The following is a 10,975-nucleotide window of genomic DNA, read 5'->3' on the forward strand; positions in this document are numbered from 1 at the left end:
AACAATTGCAGATGGGCTAGTGTTTGCAGAGCTGGACCGTTTTTGGCAAGGGAAAGGGCTGAAATCTGAAAACGTTGGGTTGAGTTGTTGATTCAGAACTTGTTCGCAAGGATGAGGCCAAAAACTCCATGTTGAGGATTAGATGCAAAATTTTGGGATTGAAATGCAAAAAATGCTTGCAAGCGCTAGCTCTCAATGACTGAAAACATTTTCCTAGCTGCTCCTTTTATATGACATTTTGCTAGGTCGAGAAACTTAGGTCAAGTCGAAAAAATGTGCAAATGAGTGCACACCGGCGATAACTCACTGCTCATGAACCATTTGATGAATTGACTGGACTGACATGTTTCTCTAACCAAGACTGTTGGAATTAGGGTTGCAGAGAAATGCACAAAGCTTGGAGAAGACGAAGGAAGCTCAAGGCACACAATAGAGAGAGTGTTACTTAGTATGCAATGGAAAGATAGATAGCCCTAGAGTGATGGGCGTATATACAATGCTCGGGGGGAAAAACCTCCTAAAGAGGGGAAAAATGCCCCGGCGGTCCTAGTGTGTTCACACACATCACTACCACATGTATATGATAACAAATCCCCCCTGGAATGATGTGGTGAACGAGAGCTGGCACATGAGTAAAGGGAAGTGCCATGCCCTGAGGACATGATCAGTCCACAAAGGGGAGTAAGCCCAAAGCTTTGCGGAAAGCTTCAAGCTTCTCACGAGACAATGCCTTTGTGAAAAGATCTGCAAGGTTGTCCTATGTTGGCACATAAGCCAAGCTGATCTCTCGTGCTGAGAGCCTCTCCCTGACATAGTGGTAATGCACCTCAATGTGCTTTATGCGAGCATGAAAAACTGGGTTCCTCGCAACTACCAATGCGCTCTGACTGTTAGTGTAGATAGTGTTGGCAGTGTCCTGTCCAACACCCAAATCAGCCATAAGGCATTTAAGCCATACACACTCAATCGTAGCTGTGAAGACTGCCCTGTACTCAGCCTCACAACTCGAAGTGGCCACAGTAGGTTGCTTCTTGCTCAACCATGATATACATGAACTGCCAAGCATGAAACAAAAACCACTTGTGGACACTCGCGTGTCAAAACAACCAGCCCAATCTGAGTCCGAAAAAGCATGTAAGTCTGGCGACAATGATCCCCCCTTGGGATAAAACAAGCCAAGATGTAAAGTGACACTAAGGTAGCGGAAAATCCTCTTGACAGCCTGCCAATGCTTAGACCCTAGGCTATGTATAAACCTGCTGAACTGTGAGACTGCAAAATGAATATCTGGCCTCGTGTTGCATACATAAATGAGGCAGCCAACAGTAGTTTGGTAAAGAGTGACATCAGCAGGATCGCCAGCATCATGTAGACTCAACTTCAAACCTGTTTCCATGGGAGTGGCAATAGGTTTGCAATCCTCAAGTCCAAACTTACATAGCAATGTCTCTATGTAACTTTTCTGACACAAGGCAATACCACCATCACACTGCTTAAACTGTATACCCAAGTAATGATGCAACAGCCCCAAATATTTCATCTTGAAAGTGTCATTCATCAGCCTTAAATTCATCAATATGTCTCTCATTTGGTCCAATGATCAGCAAATCATCGACATAAAGAACCACAATGAGAAGTACATCAACCTCACGCTTTACATACAATGTGCTTTTTGTTGGACTGTTACGAAAGCCTCGTTTGACCAAATGAGTGTCAGCTTTCTCATACCAAGCACGAGGAGATTGCTTCAACCCATACAAAGCCTTCTTACATCTGCACACTTTGTCCTCTTGTCCTTTTATGACAAAACCGCGAGGTTGCGTTACATAAACTTCCTCAAATATGTCACCATTCAAGAAAGCAGTAACAATGTCTGATTGATGTACATCCCAACCAAAATGAGCTACCAATGCACATAGAAAACGCACAATAGTCATACGACAAGTGGGAGCAAAAGTCTCTTCATAATCTATGCCTTTTTGCTGTGCATAACCCTTTGCAACAAGTCGAGCCTTATGGCGATCGATCTCACCATCCGATTTGCGTTTCAACTTGTAAACCCACTTCGTACCAATGGCCTTTCTGCCAGGAGGCAAATCACATAAAGTCCATGTGTCATTTTCTATAAGTGCATCATATTCTGATTGCATGGCAGCCATCCAATTTTTTGAATTTTGTGCTTCATCAAAAGACAGAGGCTCCTCAACATCAGGTAAGCTAGACACAGCCAAAGCATAACAATCTGATGTATAAGATGTTTGGTGAGAGCCTGAACGAGTACGACTAGACAAAGGTGCATCCAATTTACTGTCACGCAAAGTGTGCACCGGCCATTTTGGCATACCTCTAGCCTGCTCATTTTCAGCCCTTTCCTCATCAAGTACATTATGTACATCTGCATTAGTAATAGGCTGATTTGTAACATTTTCAGAAACCCCCATACGCTGTACATTTGCCTCATTGGAATTACATTCGTATTTCCACCGCTGAAAAAAGGCAACAAAGTGTCATAAATGTCCTGTGAGCTTACATTACTGTCTCTAGTACATGACAACAAGGGCTGAACAGAATCTTCCACAAACACTACATCCCGAGAAACCAGAATACGTTTTGTTTGTGGATGATACAACCTGTAACCTTTGCTTTCAGCACTATAACCAACAAAAATACATTTGACAACCTTATCATCCAATTTTCTGCGCTGCACTTGTGGCACCAAAGCATATGCCAAACAACCAAAAACACGCATGTGCTCAATAGAAGGCTTTCTATCATGCCATGCTTCATATGGAGTAATAGACTGCAAAGCTTTCGTAGGACACCTGTTAAGTACATAAGTGGCACGCATGATGGCCTCAAGCCAAAAAGAATGCGGTAAAGCTTGACTTTTGACCATACATCGTGCCGTTTCCGTCAGTGACCTGTTTTACCTCTCAACAACACCATTTTGGTGAGGTGTATAAGGCACTGTACATTGGTGTTTTATCCCACGACTAGCCAAAAATGCATAAAATTCATGAGACATATACTCCCCCCCTCGATCGGAACGGAGGGTGCCCATAGTACATTTTGACACATTTTCAGCCATAGCCAGAAATTGTTTGAAGCACATAAAAACTTCGGACTTCACCTTAAGCGGAAATACCCATGCATGCCTGGAGTAATCATCAATGAAAGTCACGAAGTAAAGGTAATTTCCCAAGGATGGAGTTTGCATGGACCCACAAACATCACTATGCACAAGCTGCAACGTGCATGTGGCCCGAACTGAACCATCCTTTGGAAACTTAGAACGCTGCATCTTACCCAAAATACAGCCTTCACAAACATGTTTGACAGGTGCTTCAAGAGGCAACAAAGAAGCAACCATATCGGATTTCTACAAAGTAGCAAACTGGCAAAATTCAGATGACCAAAACGTGCATGCCAAAGTTTTGCATCTGAAATAGCCCTTGAATCTGTAAAGCATTTGCAAGATTTTTTCCACACTCGTCATACAAAGTGAGCTTATACAGCCCACGGCACAAAAGGCTAGATGCAACAATTTCATCACCAAAATTGAGATCATGGACTGTACATTTGTCATCCACAAATTTGACTACAAGTCCAAGTCTAGCAAGTGCGGATACAGACAAGAGATTCTTCTTGATCCCAGGTACATAAAGTGCATCAACAAGTGTGAAGGAACTGCCATTTGCAGCAGTAAGCACAATCTTTCCAACTCCCTGAACCGGATAAGAGGCATTGTTGGCACAAGTGACTGAATTCCCATGAGGGACAGACTCGAGAGAGGTGAACAATTCACGATGTGAGGTAATGTGCTTTGTAGCACCACTGTCAAAATACCACACATGTGAATCTGCAGCAACTGACAAGCATGCATCATGGACAGCAGGATTGTAAGTGCACTCTGCACTAAAAGCCCATTCTGCATCAACATAAGCATTACAGTCTCCTTTTACAGAAGACTCAACAATGGCTGCATTTGTAGTGGAACCAGCATTTGCAGTGGAACCACCCTCTTTCTTCTTAGCCTCTTTTGCCTTCAACTTAGGACACTGCTTGATCAAGTGATCATTAACTTTACAATAATGGCAACGCATCTTCTTTTTGCCCGTATCACCAGAATTGCTAGACGAAGTGCTACCAGCAGAAGCATTAGGAACAGAAGTTTTGCCACTCGCAGCAGAACCATAAGAAGTGGCTCAATTGCTATTACCACCCTTTCTTTGAGAAGCAATAAAAGCCTGTTCAACTCCACGCTGTCTAGTCCTATTTTTTCTCGAAAGTGACTCCTGCAACATCAATGTGCATAATGCATCAAACTTGACAACTTCTGGATTTCCTTGGGTCATAAGTCTCCAAGTACTAGCAAAAGTCTGGTAGGAATCTAGTAAGGCATCAAGAACAGTCTGCACAAGGGAACTGTCTGAAATGACTTCACCTGCAAAAATAAGTTGCTCATTGATATCCGTGACACTAGCAATAAAAGTGTCCATATCATCTTCCTCATGCATAATCTTCGACTCCAACTCTTTACGCGGCAAAGCAATTTTAGCCTCATTGCGACTTGCATAAAGACCAGCCAAAATATTCCAAGCCTGTTTTGCAAATTTTGCTGGACGGATGTGAGGAACAATGGTGCGCTTCACAAACAACGCAATCAGTGCATGAGCCTGCGCATCCTTTACATCCCAAGTGCAACAGAATTGAAATGGTGAAGGTCTAAGTTTTACACTTCCACAAATCCTTTACTTCTTTTCCTTGTGTTAGTGATTCCTTTTAGCTCGATTGATGGTTCTTTTTACTTTCCCTAAAGAGAAGAAATATGTGTGTGTGTAAAAGCCACAAATACACACAACTTTGAGTCGTACACTCCGAAGCTTATACTCATTAAAACTTACAATTTTAGGCTACAAAATTTACCTTTGTACTTGGCCTCAAGTTTAGGATTCGTTCCCTGGCCAAAATGGCTCAAGTTTTAGGTTACATAACTCATCTTTGTACTTGGCCTCAAGTTTAGTATTCGGTCCCTGGCCAAAATGGCTCAACAACTTGCCTCGACTAAAATAATAAGAGCTCAAATGTACATCCATAAAAATAGGAAATTATAAATCGAGACAACAAACTTATGTGGTTGATATCAAATAAAAATGGAAATTTTACAAAAATGTGCCACATGATCCTCAATCAACTACTCATGTTAATCTAGTAGCTAACATTGCCCCCTCCTAGCTTGTGTCGTCCCTTGATACAACGATCAAGGTGCTAAGTAGTGGTCCAAGGTTTTGGCTTCAAGTCTCTTATGCATGTATTTGAAACCCTCTTATTATCTATTTCTTCGTCCTGTATTGGGCTCTAACATAAAACCTATAGTGATTTTGTTTCTAAGCTCTTTTGCAAAGTATCTAACAAATTGAGCCCTCAAATCGGCAAGCATGGGGCCAAGATTCTTGTCCTCAATGTGAAAAATCTAGTGTAAAAGTCTTCTTTAATGGTTCGCATGTAGTATGATGGCATGAACATTAATCTACCATAGAATCCACATAGGATCTCTTAGTAGGTTGCTTTGATAAATTGTAGCATAAGTCTTACTAACTTCCAGAAAAGACATTTGAGGTAAATGTGATTGTTCAACTCTATGGAATGTCTCAAGGCATGTCAGCATCATCTTTGACATCTTCATAATCACTGTACAAGAGAATCTTAGAATGTCTCTAAACGTTGTTACGGCGCCCGTTAGTGTTCTCACCATATAGTCTTCATTGGTAGGTTCATCCTATGGAAATGGTAGTCGAGGGTAATTGAGCCAATATGACCTTTTCTCCTTCAATCTTGCATGTGATTTCCAACTTTGAATTATGGGCACTATAAAATGGGTTGAATCTTCTCTCATCTCCTTCTACTTTGGTAATTCCTCTATCTGTTTGGGCATTAAGGGTAGCTCAACCAAGGTATTCGGTGCATCTTTGGATCTTGAAAGATAGTGGTGGCATGCTTCTTTATATCATCTCTATCTAGCTAATAGGTTGTTGCCTATTTGATGGCGTCTTCACCCACCTGATATGATTTTGGGTATGCAAGCTTGACATTATGTTTCTTCTTGTTGGGAGTGGTCTCCCTACTAGCCATACCCTTTGGAAATCACCAAATGTGACGGGAAAAAATTTAATTAGACTTTTTCCCACAATGGATGAGCTTTGGCAATTTAGAGAAAAAGTTTCGACCTCAAAATTTAGCTTAATGATGTACAACATGTCAACATGCATAGGGGAATGCACAAAACTTTTCAAAGGTAAAAAATGACATGTTTTTTTAGTATTGCGATACTAAACTATGGCAAATGACATACATTTTTTCCTGATAAGTTAGAAGTCCATATGCCCCTGATGATGTACATGAAGTCTTTGGTGATTTGGAGAACTAGAAGTTGGTGAAAAGTCCCTGAACAAAATGGTAGACTTTGAAAGTGGCTTCACTTAGGATCTGAGATAATTTATAAGAAATTTGTTGAGGAGACTTAGCAAGCAAGTGCCAACACACCAAGGAAGAGAATTACCCCCATTATAAAACAATGTTGAGTATCATGATAGTGAACAATTTCTCATAGCATGGTGTTTTGGTACTGGAAGTTAGATATACATACTTTTACAAGGTTATTTAGCAATTCTTGATGAGTGGAGCATTGGATAAGAAGTTAGGCCCAAGAAAGGATTTAACACGTTCAAACTGGACTCTCTTGGCGTTTAAGCATGGTGAAGAAACTCTATAGGACACACTCGAGATGAAACCCCCCCCCCAATTTTGAAGATTAGTTGAGAATTGCGAAACTGAACAATATTTTTCAAATGCACCCTAGCTTGTCCCACACATCCCCATGGTTTGTAGAACACATGCAATTACAAAAAAATTTAAAAAGTTGAAAGTTTTCCCTTGGTAGTAGTTTTAGTTTGAATGTTGGTATTTGGTCTTGTGTGATAATATGGATATGTAAATTACCAATGTAGGTGTGTAGGATGTAATTGAGGAGAATACAATTGAAAATGAGCACATTAGAGGTGTGTCAAAATGACTGGTGCAGACTTTACGTGATAGTAATTTTGGGTGTATTCCAAAAAATTGGTTAGCTGCTATTGGAAGCACAATACAATGCTATTATGAAGAATGGTACATTGTTTTTGTGCGACTTAATCGCTAGCAAAAAGGCCATTGATACTAAGTGGGTTTTTAGATCTAAACAGCTCAATAAGAGTATTGATCACTATAATGATAGACTCGTGGCAAAAGGATATGTACAAGTGAAGGGCATTGATTTTGATGAGAGTTTTGCTCCAAGTTCTCATATAGCTTCAATTTATATCATTTGTGCATTTGTAGCTCATAGGTTGGAATAAAGATCAGTTGGACATGAAGACCACATTTTTGAAAGATATGTAGCATCACCTCATGGTTCATTATGTTGTTGATTGCCTAAATAATGTATGCATTACAAGGGCAAATCTTCGGGACATAGTCTCACAAAGTAGAAAAATCTTGCATTCCACAAGGTTTATGATGTAGAAGACAATTAAACGATGTTTTTCTACTTGAACTATATTTCTTAGATTGTTCAACCCCAAAGAGGAATAATCATCACTAGGTTTACATGCCTTCCCAGACTCAGATAGGCTAGGTTGCTATGACGTACGACTATCCCCTAGTGGTTTAGCTGTAAAGAGGAATCATTGTCACTAGATCTACATGCCTTCCTAGACTCGAATTAGGCAGGTTGCTATGACATACGAGTATCCCCTAGCGGTTTTTGTTTTGTTCTTGAAAACTCATGCATATCTTGTTGAGCAAGAAGCAACCTATAGGGGCCATTTCTAGTTATGAGGATGGGTACATTATAATTTTTCAGTCTACACTTGAGTGTGTTTGGCTGAAACTCCTTATGACTGACTCGGGGATTGGCCATCAATCTCCCACCACTATCTTCATTGATAGTAAGAGTACTTTGGAGCTCAAAGGAGCTAGTGTTCCATGCCTGCATGCAACACCTTGAGGTGCATTATCATAATTTCAAGGAGAAACTCTCTAAAGGAGAGGTCATTCAATCTTGCAAATGACCGAGGTGGCTTGAAGCTATTCCACCTCGGCCATCAGGCTCGCTTGCTCTTTTGATGAAACAGCAAGTCAAAGGGTTGGCTCTGTGGTGTCAAACAAGGGGTATTTTGTGGAGTCCCTTTGGGATGGAGCAAGGCCTGCCATTTTGTGTCTGCTTCTTTGAAGAGGAAGGCAAAGATGTCGGCAAAAAACACCTGTGCATTGACAAGCATCGTACGTTGAAACATGAGTGTGGGGTGGGTTGGAGGAAAGGGGGCTAAGAAGTGGGGAGGGGGATAGTCAAAGGGGAGGAGGGCAAGGCTAGGCAATGCGGGATGGGGTAGGAAGGGCAGCGCGCACAGGTGGGTTAGGGCAGTGTGAAGGCGGGCAGGAAAGGCAACTTGTGGGGGGTGAGCAAGTAAGCACGGGGGTGTTGGGGGGTGGCTAGGCAATGTAAGGGAGAGCAGGGGTAGCAAGCGATGCTGGATGAGCAGCAGCAAGCCTTTTCCCTATTGGAGGTGCTTCACCTTGAAGACTTAAGGCAACGACATTCCTCATCGAGTCAATAGAATTTGCATTGAGGTATTGCATGTGTGTATGTTCCATTTATGCAATCAAAACTAAATACCACATCGGCTTGAGAGGGTTGGTTGAGACCCCATCGGGTGTCATTCTCCTCTCTCTCTCTTCTCTCTCTCTCTCTCTCTCTCTCTCTCTCTCTCTCTCCAACAAAATAAAAGGAACCATCTCTTGTGCTAAGTAGCACACATCCAAGCAAGGAAAGAAGTAAATATTTCTGGAAGTGTAAAGTCTAGATCTTTACCATTCCAATTCCGTTGCATGTGACATTGGTTTTAGAGCTATGTGACTTTTCACTAATCTGCTAATCTTTGAAAAAAAAACCTTTCATGTTTAAGTGTGTGTTGTAGCATTTCACCCAAGGACTCTTCTCTCGCTCAGGGAACTGCAAGACCTACCATTGTACGTAGGACCATGTGCCTTGAGCGTAGGAAATGCAAACACTGAATACTGGGGGTTAAAGTTGTGGTGCACCTACAAGAGGGTTCACTTGGTGTACGCGCTTGACCACCTTGACATAAAGACATGCTTGCATGAATATTTCCAATCATAAATTATTTGACATGACATATTGCATCATGGAGGACATGATCTAGAAACATGAAGATGTTGATCGTGAGTATCAAGATTTATTAGCGGCCTATGATGACAAAGGCACCATCCAAATCATCCTATTAGCTTTGCAGTCTTGGCATTGTTTGAACAACCATCTCTCCCATTTTCTTGGAGAATTCCATCATTAATAAAGTGGCATTACATTGTTAATCATATGTACACATCATTAAGAAAGTGGCATTGCATTTTCAGTGATCTGTACACATCATTAAGAAAGTGGCATTACATTGTTAGTGATCCGTACACATCTTTGGGTCCACACCATTTGCATCTGCTTAACAATCAATGGCCATCAACTCGGAGCCAAAGGGTTCCAATCCAAGGTAACCACCATGGGAGTTCATAGGCATTGTAAGCCTACATTCACAGCCACATTCATTGCAGAGACAAGGATTCATCTAGAGCTTCCATCATACGACAATCTAGTAGAAGACCCAAGAGGATACTCTGTCTGTGAGGAGTACTTTGGAGGTCACGTGAGACAACATACAGAGGACTTGCCATGGTTCATGGGCATTCTAAGGGCATATCCATCTTCGTCCCCTATTCGGCACTTCTCTCACCAATTTTCCCATGTAGTGGCAGCATAGGCTAGCCGATAACTTTGTGGGCATCATTGTTTGCATATCCAGCCATTTGCTCTACACGCATTCATCCAGCTTGCAATTTGGTTCACACCATTCGAGTGGGGGCAACAAAGGCTGGACGGTAACCAACAAGGGAATCATTAATCCAAGAGGCAGACTAGTGATTGCGAGTAGATGTATCATCACTATCCTTGTCTTTTTGGATATTTCCACATCACTTGAGGGAGCCTCTCCCTAAAAAGTAGTCGTGGAGGACATCATCTAGAAGGCCATTCATTCGAGACAATCTTATGGTGTGCATGGATTTTGGTACATATACCTCACCTTAAGCAAGAGAGGGGATGTCACATGCACATGGCTCTATGTGCCACGTGGACATGCTTCATGGACTTCTAGAGCCAATTTTCCAATTTTGTAACCCTCTTGTATGAATGGTTTTAACATGCAATTAAACAGATGTTATGACACTATAATGGGCATTTGCATGACAAACATGTAGATCTTGGCTAGAGGAATGTGCTGATACAGTTGATTTGTCAAGAGATTCACCGAGCAGTGAGTTATTGCTTGTCTGCGCTCATTTGCACATTGTTCCCGACTTGACCTAAGTTTTTTGACTTGACCAAAAGTCATATAAAAGGAGAAGCTAGGCTATCGTTTTTAGTCTTTGAGAGCTAGTGCTTACAAGAGCCCATTGTTTACTGTGTTTGCTCCTTGGCATGGGCATTTTTGGCCTCATCCTTGCGAGCAAGTCCTGGATCAGCAACTCAGACCAATGTTTTCACATTTGAGCCCTTTCCCTCGTCAAAAACGATCAAGATCTGCAAATGCTAGCCCATCTATAGCCATTGAGCTTTTGGAAGCACATCGAGCCTCTCTCCTAGCCATATTACCTTACCACATCAAGTGCTCACATTGTTGTCCATCATCTGGTCCACCATCAGCTACATTCTAACCTTGTTTCTCATGACAGATTGACTACGATTTTGCAGCCCTCTTGTGTTGTTTCTCAAGTGAGTTTGTGACTCTCCACAAGCTGTTTGGTGTCATATTTTGAGCTTTAGGCATTTGTTTGATGAATCGCTACTTGCATTTGGCAAAGTTTGATA

This window comes from Adiantum capillus-veneris, chromosome 30 (genome assembly GCF_014529385.1).
Source record: "Adiantum capillus-veneris isolate H3 chromosome 30, ASM1452938v2, whole genome shotgun sequence".
Taxonomy (NCBI): Eukaryota; Viridiplantae; Streptophyta; class Polypodiopsida; order Polypodiales; family Pteridaceae; genus Adiantum; species Adiantum capillus-veneris.